General features: G+C 44.1%; 1 protein-coding gene across 3 annotated transcripts in view; it reads right to left on the reverse strand.

Moving 5' to 3' along the window:
• BICRAL (BICRA like chromatin remodeling complex associated protein) overlaps window positions 1-16,029 on the reverse strand; it is a 62,367-nt gene that overhangs the window by 37,037 nt on the left and 9,301 nt on the right. The window contains exon 1 of one of the 3 annotated variants that reach the window (XM_068165087.1): window positions 12,804-13,173. The exons of 1 other annotated variant lie outside the window; for it this stretch is intronic. The gene's annotated coding sequence lies outside the window, so the exon portion shown is untranslated. Of the gene's footprint in view, window positions 1-10,351; window positions 12,338-12,803; window positions 13,174-16,029 lie in introns of those variants that run through there. One more of the 3 variants, XM_068165089.1, reaches the window with a different exon arrangement.

A 16,029-nucleotide genomic window follows, 5' to 3' on the forward strand; every position in this document is an offset into this window, starting at 1 on the left:
CTGATGATGGACTCAATGCCCTCATCCAGATCATCAATAAAGATGTTAAAGAGCACAGGGCCCAGCACTGATCCCTGGGGTACACCACTAGTGCCTGGCCGCCAGCTGGCTGTGGCACCATTCACCACCACTCTCTGGGCTTGGCCCTCCAGCCAGTTCCTAACCCAGTGCCCATTGGAATGGTCTGCCCGAGGAGGTGGTGGAGTCACCATCACTGGAGGTGTTCAGGAGGAGAGTTGATGGGGTGCTTGGTTGCATGGTTTAGTTGATTAGGTGGTGTTGGATGATAGGTTGGACATGATGATCTCGAAGGTCTCTTCCAACCTGGTTTATTCTGTTCTATTCTCTGAACAGCTGCCTGGAACAGAAAATTGTTCTGACAATATACACTGACCTGCTTCAACCTAGATTAGCTCCTTGGTTTGGTTTTGCCACAGGCTTACACAAGGGCATTAATACCAGCATAACAAAGGATAGCAATGAGGGAACTGGGTAGATAAATATAAGGAAGGCCACAATGCTTCAGTCACCTTAAAAAGCAGCTCATGGACTGTAGGCACACACATACAGTTAACAGTTACCACTCTTACATTAGCTGCAGTGCAGGCAGCAGGTTGATGGAAGCAATTACTCCCCTCTACTCAACACTTGAGAGCTCCCATCTGAAACAATGTCCAGTTTTGCCACACACCCCCTCCACACAGTCTTCTTCAATACAGACATACTTTTGAGTCCAGTAGAGTGTGCAGGCACATGACAGAACTCTGAGGGAATGGAATGAAGCTGGAGGTGGGGAGACTCAGGCTGGAGGTGAGGAGGAAGTTCTTCCCCATGAGAGTGGTGAAGCCCTGGAATGGGTTGTCCAGGGAGGTGGTTGAGGCCCCATCCCTGGAGGTGTTTAAGCCCAAGGTGGATGAGGCTATGGCCAGCCTGATCTACTGTGCGGTGTTGGAACTAGATGATCCTTGTGGTCCCTTCCAACCCTGACTGATACTATGACATCTTCAGGCTGGAAAACAGAAGGCTAACCAAAGCACTCCCTGCAGCCTCCCACTAGCTAGAACACTACTAAAGTGCACAGACAACTTCTTCTCATCAATGCACAGCAAGACACAAGACTATAGGCAAAGCATGCAACACAGAAAATCCCAACCAGATAAAAGGTAAAAAGTAGTTTACACACAAGAATGCTCAAGCAAGAAAGTGAAATTCCCCTCTTTGGAAATGTTCAAAATTCAAACAGCCCTGACCTACCTGTCCTAACTTCAAAGCTAGTTCTGCTTACAGCAGGGGTAAGGCCAGAGCCTCCACTGGTCCTTACCAGCCTTAATTTTTAATCACTGAGCTTCACAATACACAGCATCATGAAACACATGCAGGGTCTACAACCTGAAGAGTCATTAAAATTGAATTTGTCCATAACCAGTCCAGCTATTCGTTCATGCTTCATACCCTGCATGCAATTTTTAGAACCTAAAAAATGAGAGTATTCAAAACTACTCTAAATACTGAATTTTAAATTCAAATGACATTCAGCTTGACACTAAACAATCATTTACCCTTCTCAAAGTAATTTATCTATTAAGGCTGAATGAATGGAATAGAATAGAATAAACCAGGTTGGAAGAGACCTTCAAGATCATCACGTCCAACCTATCATCCAACACCATCTAATCAACTAAACCATGGCACCAAGCACCCCATCAAGTCTCCTCCTGAACACCTCCAGTGATGGTGACTCCACCACCTCCCCAGGCAGCACATTCTCTCTGCACAGAACTTCTTCCTAACCTCCAGCCTAAACCTCCCCTGGCACAGCTTGAGACTGTGTCCTCTTGTTCTGGTGCTGGCTGCCTGGGAGAAGAGACCAACCCCCACCTGGCTACAACCTCCCTTCAGGTAGTTGTAGAGAGCAAGAAGGTCACCCCTGAGTCTCCTCTTCTCCAGGCTAAGCAACCCCAGCTCCCTCAGCCTCTCCTCACAGGGCTGTGTTCCAAACCCCTCACCAACTTCGTTGCCCTTCTCTGGACATGCTCCAGCAACTCAACCTCCTTCCTAAACTGAGGGGCCCAGAACTGGACACAGGACTCAAGGTGTGGCCTAACCAGTGCAGTGTACAGGGGCAGAATGACCTCCCTGCTCCTGCTGGCCACACTCTTCCTGATGCAGGCCAGGATGCCATTGGCCCTCTTGGCTGCCTGGGCACACTGCAGGCTCATGTTCAGCCTACCATCAACCAGTACCCCCAGGTCCCTCTCTGCCTGGCTGCTCTCCAGCCACTTTGACCCCAGTATGCAGCACTGCCTGGGGTTGTTGTGGCCAATGTGCAGAACCTGGCACTTGGATGTGTTCAATCTCCTGCCCTTGGACTCTGCCCATCTGTCCAGCCTGTTGAGGTCCCTCTGCAGAGCCTCTCTATCCTCCAGCAGATCAACTTCTGCCCCCAGCTTGGTGTCATCTGCAAATTTACTGATGATGGACTCAATGCCCTCATCCAGATCATCAATGAAGATGTTAAAGAGGATGGGGCCCAGCACTGATCCCTGGGGCACACCACTAGTGCCTGGCTGCCAGCTGGATGTGGCACCATTCACCACCACTCTCTGGGCTTGGCCATCCAGCCAGTTCCTAACCCATCGCAGTGTGCTCCTGTCCAAGCCAGGGGCTGATAGCTTGGCCAGGAGATTGCTATGGGGCACAGTGTCAAAAGGCCTTGCTGAGGTCCAGGTAGACTACATCCACAGGCCTCCCCACATCCACCAGGCAGTCACCTGATCATAGAAGGAGATCAGGTTGGTCCGGCAGGACCTGCCCTTCCTAAATCCATGCTGGCTGGGCCTGAAATAATACCTTCAGATACAAAGTAGTAAAGTATTGTTTTTACATTTTGTAGAAACAAAACACCAAAAAACCCACCCCAACACTAAGACAATGAATAGTTTAGAAAAGCAACATTAAAAACAGTCATTCCCAGAAGTGTGATACAATCAACAAACTTTGGTAAGCCACAAGTAAATTAATCCATGCAACTACCATGTACGAGCCTGTAACTCCTGAGAGGAAAAGCCAACCTTTGGCAATCCATTCTTTAAAGCAAGGAAATGACTGCTGCAGTTACTGCTCTATAGTGGGAGGTTATCAAACTTGCTTGCAGTAACATAAACAGCACCTGAAGCAACTACCATTCGAGTTACAAGATATTCTCACTAATCCTCGCAAGCTCCAGAAGACTTTGTACACATCCAGCCAGCAGGAACTCCGATAATACCTCCCTCACTTTACACAGGATCTGAGCCAACCAATCTTCTGTACTGTCCTGTTGGCTCTACATCACTCTCCAAAATTTTCATCCACAGTATCAACATTAATAGCAACTTCATTATGGAATACACTGTCACTGTAACAGTAATTATCAGAACACCACAAACAGGAGAAGTTCCTGTAACAGTCACTGTAGAAAATGGTATTGATGAGTGTGCTACATCATCTTTGTGACATCTGAATTTGTTATAGCTGTTAGCCCAACACAAGCATCCATCCCTTGTTAAATTACATGACATCCTGGCAGTGTTAAGTGATTCCACACCGAGTGAAGAGGCAAAACGCTTGGCATCGAAGTCCCTCCCCTTCACAGATTTCCACCACAACTCCTGTTAAATTTCACAGTGCTAAGACTTTGCTCAGTGTGCTTCTGAACTGGGGGGAAGGGGAAAGAATAAAATGTGCCATTTGACCACGTTAGGTAAAGCTTATCATCTAAGCAGTAGACACTTCAGGTTGTCAAGGGGCTGGAACTACTGCCTTTGTCAGTTATCCCTCAGGTTCCTAAAGAACAGGAACACTTGGATTCATTGAAGGAGACTTACCTACACAGAACAACCAGAGCTCATTTGCATTATCATAGTATCATAGCATCAGTCAGGGTTGGAAGGGACCACAAGGATCATCTAGTTCCAACCCCTCTGCCATGGGCAGGGACACCCCACACTACATCAGCCTGGCCAGAGCCTCATCCAGCTTGGGCTTAAACACCTCCAGGGACAGGGCCTCAACCACCTCCCTGGACAACCCATTCCAGGGCTTCACCACTCTCATGGGGAAGAACTTCCTCCTCACATCTAGCCTGAATCTCCCCACCTCCAGCTTCATTCCATTCCCCCTAGTCCTATCACTACCTGAGATCCTGAGCAGTCCCTCCCCAGCCTTCCTGTAGCCCCCTTCAGATACTGGAAGGCCACAATTAGGTCACCTCGGAGCCTTCTCTTCTCCAGACTGAACAGCCCCAACCCCTTCAGTCTGTCCTCATAGGAGAGGTGTTCCAGCCCTATGATCATCCTTGTGGCCCTTCTCTGGACACCTTCCAGCACCTCCACATCCCTCTTGTAATAGGGGCTCCAGAACTGGACACAGTACTCCAGGTGGGGTCTCACCAGGGCTGAGTAGAGGGGGAGGATCACCTCCCTCCAACACAGGCATGTAAAACAGAAAATAAACTCAAAGTCTTACTACCGTGTATTTTAATCTCAGATTTCAAGTCCATACTACTTTTGAACAATGCAGTATCTTGCAAAGTGGTCAGTTTCAGAGTCTTGTAGGTAACCAAGCATGTGCTTTACATACAACTTAAGAGCTGCTCGTCACATCAAGGCCTTTATTTTCAAGAAACTGATTTTTTACACAAATGGAATACAAAAATAAATCTCATCTCCTTCTCACTGCTTTGAATAAAATATGTGCAGCAGAATAACACCAGAGTGTTCAACAGGAAAGAGGCACAGACTGAAAAACATTATTACAGATTAAAATCTCACTCTCAGTTTTACTCAGGAAAAATATAGAGGGCATCATTATCACAAAGTCATTCAGTCATTTCAGGACAACAGGAGTAAGAAAGCCACATTGCTGTCAAAAATGTACTCCTAAAACACATGGATTTAACTGCTCACTGGTGAATCATGATGTGCTTATGTTCTACAATATGTAGTTATTCCTTATGAATATTTTATCTTCAAAAATAATCATCAAAAAGCAACTACTACACTGTTGCAAAATCTACCAGGAATTGTAGAGCTAAGAAAGGAAGAAATATGGGATTCTAGCATAGTAATGCAATAGGAGAGAGTCAACTTCCTAGACATATGAAAATGTGTCTTCATTCCAAGATTCTAAATCAAAGTACTAAAAAGCAGTACTTTTAATGTTGAGTTGCTGGAAGGTGTCCAGAGAAGGACAACAAAGCTGGGGAGGGGTCTGGAGCACAGCCCTGTGAGGAGAGGCTGAGGGAGCTGGAGCTGAGGGAGCTTAGCCTGGAGGAGGCTCAGGGGAGACCTCATTGCTCTTTACAACTACCTGAAGGGAGGTGGTAGCCAGGTGGGGGTTGGTCTCTTCTCCCAGACAATCAACACCAGAACAAGAGGACACAGTCTCAAGCTGCACCAGGGGAAGTTTAGGCTGGATGTTAGGAAAAAGTTCTTCACAGAAAGAGAGACTGGCCATTGGAATGTGCTGCCCAGGGAGGTGGTGGAGTCACCATCACTGGAGGTGTTTAGGAAGGGCCTGGATGAGGCACTTGGTGCCATGGTTTAGTTGATTAGATTGTGCTGGGTGACAGGTTGGACTTGATGATCTCAAAGGTCTTTTCCAACCTGCTTAAATCAATTCTATTCCAAGATGAATTTAGAATTCTTGTAAACAGCTGTGGAACTAAAATTAATCTTCAGTATGTCAGAGATCTGTATGCTCATCTGTATGATGAGATGTGTGCAATTTTAAATATTCAGAATGATGCAAAGTTTCTTTACAAAAAGCTACTCAAAATATAGGCTATTCAGAAGTCTGATAAATAGCAACAAGAAACATATGAAAGTTACTACCTCTCATGAATTGCTAGCTGTGGTATTATGCATCTTCATAGTTTCTAGTATCTGGCAGGAGATGAACACCTAAGAGGACAGGCAGGGTCTTTACACAATTGTGAAGTACCAGCGCCACATACAGAAGGGCAAACAAAAAGCAAACACTAAAGCACAACCTACAATAGGTTGTTTATCCAACTCTTAAATTTTATTTCCCTTTAGTATACCATAAACACAGACAGACTCTTGATTGTGGCAACTGTAGTTATTTATCAAGCTTCAAAAAACTACAGTGAACAGGGGAAAAAAGGCAATGTGCAGTTCACTTGGTAAGAGTATGTATAATAGTAAAGGTTAATGCAGCTACAGTCAAGCACACCGACTACGTGTGGGAACTCCTAGTGCAGTGGCCTAAAATCTGTTTTCCCTCAATCACATGTGTATTGAATGAAAGGATTGATGCCCAACATTTTCCCTGCTGCATCCACAGCTCCTTTTGACAGCACTGAAGTCTTGATAAGGCTTTCATCTGGAAAGAGGTGTTTTAAACAGCATAGAGGAAATCCAGTGTAACTTGCAGCCTTGAGATAAGGAAACATTTAGAAAGGTCCTAGTTTTATCCCAGAAGAGAAAAAGGAGGCAGCATAATCTCAATCTTTCCTTAGGAAAGTTTGCCTGCCCAAAGTTAGATGCTCTTAAGTATTTCTAGAAACTGTTGAATGCAGGCTAGTGTGGAACAATACTTGCAAGAAATGTCAAGTTAGTTCTACTGTGTTTCTACTAGAAAACAGCAGTGGGTCGTATTTCTCATTCTGTGCATAGAGTTTTCCAAGATTCTGAAAAAAACACCCACTCAGTCCCAGAAGATCACTTCCTTATGAACTCAATTAATTTACAAACTAATTTAAAACCTTTCCACTCTAGCCCACAGACATTTTAAGAATACCACGCATTACTGGTTACCTTGTCACAGATATGGTTTGCACAAGCCAGTACCAGCTAACCACTGACAATATTTAAACCCAAATGGAGATTTTAATACTTCCAGTTACTATGTTTGGGCAATCAGTGGAAATCCGAATGTGGTTCATTGACAGATGTGTAACTAACTCAGCAGTGCAGTCCATACCAAAGCCCCCAAAACTAAAGAACCTCCATCTTATCAATCTTGGCTCTTCCGAAGCCAATGGAGATTTTGCCACCCCTACCAGTGGGGTCCAAGGAATTTTCTGTAGCTGACATCTCCATAAATGAAAGCTTCAACACCAGATTTTTAAATTCCAGACTGATCAAGTTCACAGTAAAAGTACTGCAATTTCTACCTGATAAAAGGCATAAGAGCAGCCCTTACAAAAATTATCAGTCTCTCACAATTGAGCTTTCTTCCTGGGCTCCCCTTTCTTCACCACCTTTAATACTTTCAGTGAAAAAAATGAGAGAGGCTCCATCTCAGGAAGCAGTTCTCCAGTATGAGCTTGGTGGGACTCTGGAATAGGCTGCCCAGGGAGGCTGTGGATGCCTCTTCCATGGCAGTGTTTAAGGCCAGGTTGGATGAGGCCTTGGGCAGCAGTCTAATTGAGAAGCATCCCGGCCCATTGCGGGGGGGGGGGGGGGGGGTGTGGAGGAGATGATCTGATTTCCCTTCCAACCTAAGCCCACTTTCTTTTTCTTTTGGTAAGCACTGCCTTACTCACAAGTAACACTGGAAGTAGCTCAAATACATTTCAAAACTAGTGGAGGAAAACAAAGTGGCAAGGAAACTTCATAGTCTATTGGTGATAGTTAATCATGTTAGCTTTTATTTTATCTAAAACCTCAGCAGTTACCAAATAGAGCAAAAATAATAGTCATTTTTTCAACAATGAAAGCAGGGGTAAAAGCACGTTAGAAAAATAGCAATACCCATTCATTTACATGATGATCTTGAAAAAACCAGCAGTTCAGATCAGTGTTTATGCAGTTCTGCTCAACAAGGGCATTACCAATATAGCCTATTCTAGCTTTCAAATTAGAACAGCTGCAGCTCAATTAAAATTAGAATAGTTTATTAATCTTTATGCTTTTGCCCTCCTGTAAGAAAGGAAAACATGCTCGGTTTTGACAACCCCCACGTCCATACTAGCACCGTGGGAAAGAAACCACACACCAAGAAAACCACAAGCACCACCTTAACACACAATGTCACTTATACCAGTCAAACTACTAGAAGAAACTATGCTAACTTTCTAAGTAGAACTACATTATTAAAGCAGCTCTTATAGCTGGATTACACCTGACTAGAGATGAGTGACACACTTTCGTACTCTCACTGCTGCATTTACTCTAAAAAGCACCAGCCATTAGACTTACCACCAGCCTAATGCAGCATGAAAAGGCATGGTCACTGACCATTCGAATCACAGTGTAAAATGTAACTGCAATTAAGCAGATACAACTTTTCTGGAACTGATATGGCAGTATACCAGAAAACTCTGGTACAATGAGTGTCCCAAGTAGCATAGCTTGCAAAGCTCTTCAATTCTACACTATGGGTTTACATCTGATGAAAAATTTTACAGACACAGAAAGGGTCCCTGGGCAAAAGTGGAAATAAGCCCTACACTAGCAGGACTTTGGGCTTCTTTCAGTGCAATTACACTAACCACTCTACTAGAAAAGAACACATGGTGGACAGGAAAACTGTACATCCATAAGGTGATGTAAATATTTTAACTACAGTAGAGAATCAACCCTGTCTGTCAAGGACCTAGCTATGTACACTGGCCTTACCTGAGGCCACAGTATCACAGTATCGCTTAGGTTGGAAAGGACCTCGAGGATCATCGAGTCCAACCTATCAACACAGACCCCATGACTAGACCATGGCACCAAGTGCCACGTCCAATCTCCCCTTGAACACCTCCAGGGTCGATGACTCAACCACCTCCCTGGGCAGCCCGTTCCAATGCCGAATGACTCGCTCGGTGAAGAACTTCTTCCTCACCTCGAGTCTAAACATATACTGAGAACACTAACAAATCAAAAGTAGGTATAATATGTAAGACAAGTGCTTGAAGTATGAACAAAGTAAGAACACACTTAAAATATGTGAGTATTACACTAGTGAATAAGCTGAGATGCACTAAAGCACAACTGGGCTTGTGCATCAACATGGTGAGCTTAGCTCCTCCACTGAGGTAAACATGCTGCAAGAAATACAAAGTATTACTTGCAATAACAAAAGGAAAAAACATTTATGCTCAGACATGGCCATATATATAAACAGACTTCAAAGGAATAGATCTGTTACACTGAAAGACTATCTTAACTCAAGATGAGAATACATTTCCTTTTAATTCAACCAGGTCAGAGAGTGCCCGGCCCTTTGGCAAGCATTAAGCCCTGAGAAACAATACACTGGTCATTTTCATCCCATTTTTGTCATTTCTACCTCATTTTTATTTCTTCATTATTTGCACAAACCTATTTTAAAAATGCACATAATCTGTCAAACTTTAATACATAAATTTTATTGTATTTTATCGTACACTACCACTAAAAAAATATTTAGTGTCTTGATCCCAATACTACTTTTGACAGCATAAAATCAACACTTGAAGAGAGTGCATTTCATGTACTAGGAGGATTTCTGAAATAGGTGAATATTATATTCCACACTCAATAGATTTTTAAACTTTTTGGACTGTTAAAAGGGCATTGTTATATAAAGTTATAAAGGTGCGTTGTTATAGGAGACTGAAATGGTAACAAGTTCGTCCCCATGAGAGTCTTTAGAAAACAGATACACAAGCTAGGATCAGAGGGAAGCCTTCCTCTGATCTGTCAAAAAGCCTAAAATTAAGAACTACATAAGCATTCCATACTCTTTAGTGAGCAGAAGCATGAGTTGGTCTGGCAACATACTTGCTGTTCCTTGACACAGGTGTTAGCATTAAAATGAAGTCCCATGCTCACTAATCAAATTACACAGGAATGTGGAAAAAAAAGTTTTGATCAAAAAACAAGGACACCACTTTCAACACTCCCCAGAAAGCACAAACAAACAAAAGCTAAGTGGAACTTAAAAAGCCTATCAAGTGGAGCTGGTAAATGTGAATGACCCGAGAGAAGCATTGCTGCTTGTGACACACTCGGGACTGATATAAACTTGAACAGATGCTAATCTCTCCCTGGGAAAAAAAATTACCATGGGAGTAACAGCAACAAAATGACTTATCCACGAAAAACTTACTTGCCCTTGTGGTTTTTAAAGAGCTTAAAGGTACTGAAGACTCTTCAGGGAAGATTCATTTTGCCCTATGTGCTACAACAAAATATTCTTAATGTGGATGTCTGTTTTTAATGACATGCTGTATTTTTTTGGTCATCCTACAGAGGACGTTAATTCAAGTATTTTCTTTGGTTTTTTTACACTCAATGCAACTCAAGAAACATGTTTTAGAAACAAAACTAGGCTCTGAAGTGGTGTTTACAGGACTTAAGAGGGGAGTACAGACCTCTTTGAACCAAGCCACAAGGAGTTCCTCAGAGGCCTAGGCTACGGGCGCGGTAGGGGAAGCCTCAGCAGGCAGGGATTCAAAGCGCCTCTGCCGGGCCCTGCCCCAGCAGACCGCGCCCAAGCCAACCCACCCTTTCTGCTCCCCCGCGCACGCCGCCAAGAGTCCTTCACCTCTCTCCCCACGGCACGCACAAAAGAAACCCCTCACAGCTACGTTCTTAAGAGAGAAAAAAGGCAAGCGGCTTCTAGGATTTCGGGGAGAGGATCCCGAGAGAGCAACTCCTCCGAGACACAAAACAGAAATGGCCCGAGAAAGACAACGCCCCACACGGAGCAGCATAAAGGACCTTAATATGGCGCCCGTGGGGGAGGAGAGTCAAAGTGAAACTGCGCAACAAACGCTGGCAGGAAGCCAGGCACCGCCATCTTCCCCCTCTCTACTGCTACTCGCACCTGGAGCTGCACCGCGAACGCCGGGCTCCGAGCACGGCTGCAGCCACCTCCGCCGAGCCCCAGCACTCTCCTTCCAATCGTGGGTCGCTCGTACTGCTGAGTCCCGCGGAGGAGAGGCGCGGGGAACCGCGGAAAAACGAAGGCCTCTAACATCGCTTTCCTCCCCCCCGTGATGACTTAGTAACAGTTCCAAATAAACACAAAGGTGCCCTGTGTGCTTCGTTCAGTTTTGCTCGCTTTTTAACATTCCTACATCTGCTTCCTGCCATGCTCTGCAAATACATTTTGCGATTAATACGCAAAAACCAAGCGGCCCCCTCCCCAATAACCCAGTAAATGTGAACTGCGAGGATTTTAGATCATCCCCTCCACAAACAACTACTGCATTCAGTCACTAGTATAAACGATATAGAAAACATCCTTTCACAGCAAATAATCTCAGCAACATAAAAGAGCCAAGTTCTCATCCACTACAGCAAAGCCGAACAGGTTACTCCAGAAAAAGACTTGTTTATTGTGTTTCAAAAAGAGCCATTAAATACCATGTCTCCAAAAGGGAGAAGAAAAAAAAAAGAAAAAGGAAAAAAAAACCACAACCACAACGCACTTTAAAAAGATAAAAAATAGAAATACAACAAACACTGCGGAAAATCTGGTCCCAAGAAGAACAAAAAATCGCATTGCCCCAAACCTACCGCCCGAGCATTTCGCGCACCCACTAAAAGCAGCACCGCTTCCATTCCGTGGTTAAAAGCAAGCAGCACGCAGCGATTCAGAGGAAATTGCAAATGAAGGACCGAGCAAGTCAGAGCAAATCGAGCGGAGACACCGAAAACGAGGAAACCGGTGAAAAATAAATCCCCAGAAGGTGCAAATCTGAGAGACGAGCTCAAAGAAATGCCAAGCTCAGGGTGGTGGCGAGCGGACGGGGGAGAGGAAAACATCAAACCGGGGCTGAAAAAGGGAAAAAGGAAAGAAAAATCCTTCCCGGCTCCACAGCCGGGAGAGAAACGAAGTGTCTCCATTTTCCCGGCGAGGAGGAAAAGTGTTTCACAGACCACAGAGCTTTAGAGAAAAGCAAAGAAACGAGGGGGGAAAAAAAAGAGGGAGGAGATTTGAAAAGATTATTTTTCTTTCTCCCTCACACTCTCTCTATCCCCCTCTCTCTCTCGCACACACATACAGACACACACACACACACACTCTCTCTCTCTCTCCCTCCTCTCCCTCTTTCCATCCCTCTCTTGATGGCCATCAAGGGGGCGGAAAATTAAAAAAAAAAAAAAAAAAAAAGACAACAACAACTAATTTTAAACCAGCTCAATCAATGAGTCATTAAAAGAGATTTTTTTTTTCCTTCCCTCCTCTCCTGAATTTGCATGGCATCAGCAAAGGGAAGGAGGAAAAAAAAAAAGAGAGAAAAAAAAAAACCAACCAACAAAAAAAAACCCACCCCAAACCTCTCCCCTCTCTGCAGCTATCAGCCTGGACCTGAAACCTTATCTCTGCCTTCTCCTCCACCGCCACCCCCACGCCCCCCCCCCCACCCCCCCCGCCTTTATTTTAAGAAACTTTTCTTTTTTTTTTTTAAGTGCCCTCAGCAGCCACCACCGCCAGCCTCGCGGAGGAAAAAAAAAAATAAAATAATAAATATCTAGTTCATTTCCATGTGGATCCACATCTGCCCAAACAACAGCCACCCACAAAATATCCCTCTTCTTCGTCTTCCTCCTCGTCTCCCCTCTCGCTCGCTCTCTCTCTAGATATATATTTATATACATAGCCCCAGAGCCAATAGCTCTCTGGGCTGAAACCTAATATCCTGGTTTTGGCAACTCCTGGTTGTTAATTTGCTCCTCTTTCTTTTCTGTCTGTCTGGAGATAGATTTCCCCCCTCTCTTTTCCCTCCCCGAAGGAAGGGAGGAAGGAGGTTGTGTGTTTTTTTTTTCCTTGAAATTTTTATCACAAAATTATAATACACTCAAAGGGAAACTCACCGTCATGAAAAAGCAGTGCCTTGTCAACGGGGTTTCTTCGCCATCACATCAGGGGCTGGCAGTGTAAGAGAGAGAGAGGGAGAGCGAGAGAGCGAGGGAGGGAGGGGGGGGGGGAGAGCGAGCGAGGGGGAAAGAGAAAGAGAGCGAGAGCAGAGCGGAGCCGAGCCGGGCACCGCACCGCGCCGCGCCGGCGGGGCCCGGCCGCGCAGCTCCGTCGGGAGACAATACCGCAGACCGGCGCCGGGCACACGCACCGCCGCCCTGACATGATGGGTCCCCCGCTCCAACGCCAGCCTCGTTTCGCCTATTTTACAGGCAGTCCCTTTAAAAAGTTTAGCGGCGGGTTTTTTTTTCCTCCTTTTAAGAAAGCCGTAGATCTGGCAGTGTATACGTGCCTGGGCTGTTTACTTTCGGTTATAGCTGGGCTGTGTTTTGGGTTACAGAAAAGGAAACAATTTTTTTCCCCTACTAAACAACTTGATTCCCGTCGTGCTGAAGTTGTAAACTACTACACTCACGGAGTAAGTGGGGAGGTCCCCAGAAAAATAAACGCAAAGTCACCTTGAAAAATACAGAGAGATTTGACCCTCTTACAAGCTACAGTATTTGGAGTATTTTTAGATAAAGTCTTATCATCCTTGGTGGAAACAAGGGTGTTTTCATATATTCCAGCTGCTTTTATGTTTTGGGTGACCTGAAAACGCTAATTCGGAGTCAAAGCTTCAAGCACTGAGAGTTCATTGATAAAAGTCCACAATTTGGCTAAAAGGATGAAAGTGTGTTCAAAGCTCTCTTTTTGGTTATACAAAACTAACCTAAAACACTTTGTTCATTAAAAATAATTTAAAATTCCTTATTTGGATAATTAAGAGAAGTCCAGTTTATTAAAACAGGCAATTGAAAAAAACAGCATGTAGAAAGATGTATGCTTTTAAGAGAGGTAACACTTAAAACAGTATCTCTTTAAGCCCCTTGTTCTGCTAGCAATTTTAATTCACAAAGACTTGCACACTGTAACCTTTTCTATTTTTTTCTTGCATATCTATAGTAGAAAATTTAGGTGAAGTTTCTTAACAGGGTTAAATGGAAAGGTTGTGTCCAGCAAAAAGGCCTTAGCAGGAGTCCAATAGAACCTTTATACAGGCCAAGCATAGAACACAAATACAGTATGGACCTGGATAGCCAACAAATGCTTCACATCAAAGAGCTCTGCATCCTAATTACTCTTAGAGCCTGTACTCCTGATACTAGCATTACAGTATCAAAAAGGCTAAAATTCAAGGTCCATAACTTCAGCCAATGCTTCAAGAAGCCAAACTGCCCTGAATTACAGCCTGCTCAGCATCACTGGCATTAGAGAACATTGCCCAAATAAGAACTCGTGAGCTGGAGAGACACCACAAGTATTCTTCTGATTTAGTTAGCAGGAAGGAACTTTGCTTCAGAGGTTGTGAGGCAGAACATCTGATCACTGTATTATTGTTGTTATTCTCACAGTCCTACAGAAACCACAAACAGGAAGTCAGTAATACAAAGAAGGAATAAGAGGAAGGAGGGCAAATGATTTTGAATAGACTCCCTTATCGTAAGAATCGCAGGGAAGCCTACATAAATTGTCCACGATTGTGCCATAATTACATTTACTTTCCCTGAAGGATGTTTGAAAGCAGTGTTGGCAGTAACCCTGCTAAGCAGGAGCAGTACAAAAAGAGAATGAGAGCTAACATCCGTACAGCACAGCATCCCAAAGCAAACAGATTTCTCCAGCTCTCCACATCAGTGAGTTTAGGAGTTAAAACCTTCTGCATTGCCGCTGTATGGACAAAACCAAACCAGAACACGCTGTGCCTTCTGCAGAAGTAAATTTGTATATGATTATGTCTTTCCTGTATCTGTTCAGGAGCAAAACTGGCTCAGGCAGAAACAGTTGAAAAACCTTATGAGTTGGATTTCACTTTATATGTCAGATGGAAGTGAGCGCTTAAAATTAATGTAACCTCAGAATCATGGAATTGCCAGGGTTGGAAGAGACCTCAAGGATCATGTAGTTCCAACCACCCTGCCATGGGCCAGGACACCTCACACTAGATCAGGTTGCTCAAAGCCCCATTCAGCCTGGCCTTGAAAGCTTCCATAATAACCTTCAATATTAAGGAGTTCACATGCAGTCTCCAGCTGTAGCGTTAGCACTTTCTGGTGTGCTACAGAATTTTCCAGACCACATTTGTAAAGAAACATTGCTTTTAGCCAAGAGGTACTCATGCTTTCTGAAGAGGATCCCATGGTGTTTCTGAACTGTCATTGCCACAGGAGGTTGCCTCTCTTCTCACTGCCTTACTGAATTAACACAAAGGACCCTAATATGTCAAAATTCTGCTACCCTAATGTCACCTGCCCAGAGCTGTCATTCTCAACCAGAGTCTTATTCTCTGAATTAAACACAATGCACAATCAGTTGCTGTCTCTTCTTAGCTTCCTCAATCAACATTCATTTTTTCACTCATTTTCCTGTAGCAGCTTCAGAAGGACTAAAGGGAAATAAGTATGAGAAGAAAGGGAAGACCAGTGTCAAAAAAAGAATAGGAAAAAATCTTTAGAAGACAGATGTTGACATAACAATTGTTCAGTGAAGCTACCAGGAACATCATGTGCACCTATCACACAACATACTACTTGGCTGTATTTTGACATCAGCTGTCAAACTGTGACCATGCTATTTATCAACTACCACTCTCATAGGTGTGCAGAGGCACCAGGCATTTGGAGTTAGCTGATACACGTAGCCTTGAAATTTCAGGTTGTGTAGAAGAGAAAACTAGGCTTAGATACTAAGAAGGAAAAAATAAGGAGGTACCAAACATTCCCCCCATTCATTCTGTCTCCAGCTTTCTCCCAGATCAAGTCACTTTATTATTATTCAGCTCATTCTTGCAGGTCTGCATCACAAGCAGATGTACAGTTCTCGTACAGTCATACATTAGTACCCCTAAGGAAGGTCAAGCAGCAGTAAATTCATAAGACAGAATTTAAGGGCTAAGCTATTTGAATTAAAGGAATGAATTCCACAGTCATCCCAAGATTCTTGCATGAATAGCTTTGTAACCTAAACACACTGAATCCTCTCTGGGGTATACTGGATGGAGAAGAATTCCATTCACTCCACTGTGGCACTGCCTCCACAGACCAAGCGCTTCAGCTCTACTGATGGCACTTCTTCCTCCCATAC

The sequence above is a fragment of the Melanerpes formicivorus genome, unplaced genomic scaffold (assembly GCF_026170545.1).
Source record: "Melanerpes formicivorus ecotype bairdi unplaced genomic scaffold, bMelFor1.0.p_v2 SCAF_84, whole genome shotgun sequence".
Classification (NCBI taxonomy): domain Eukaryota; kingdom Metazoa; phylum Chordata; class Aves; order Piciformes; family Picidae; genus Melanerpes; species Melanerpes formicivorus.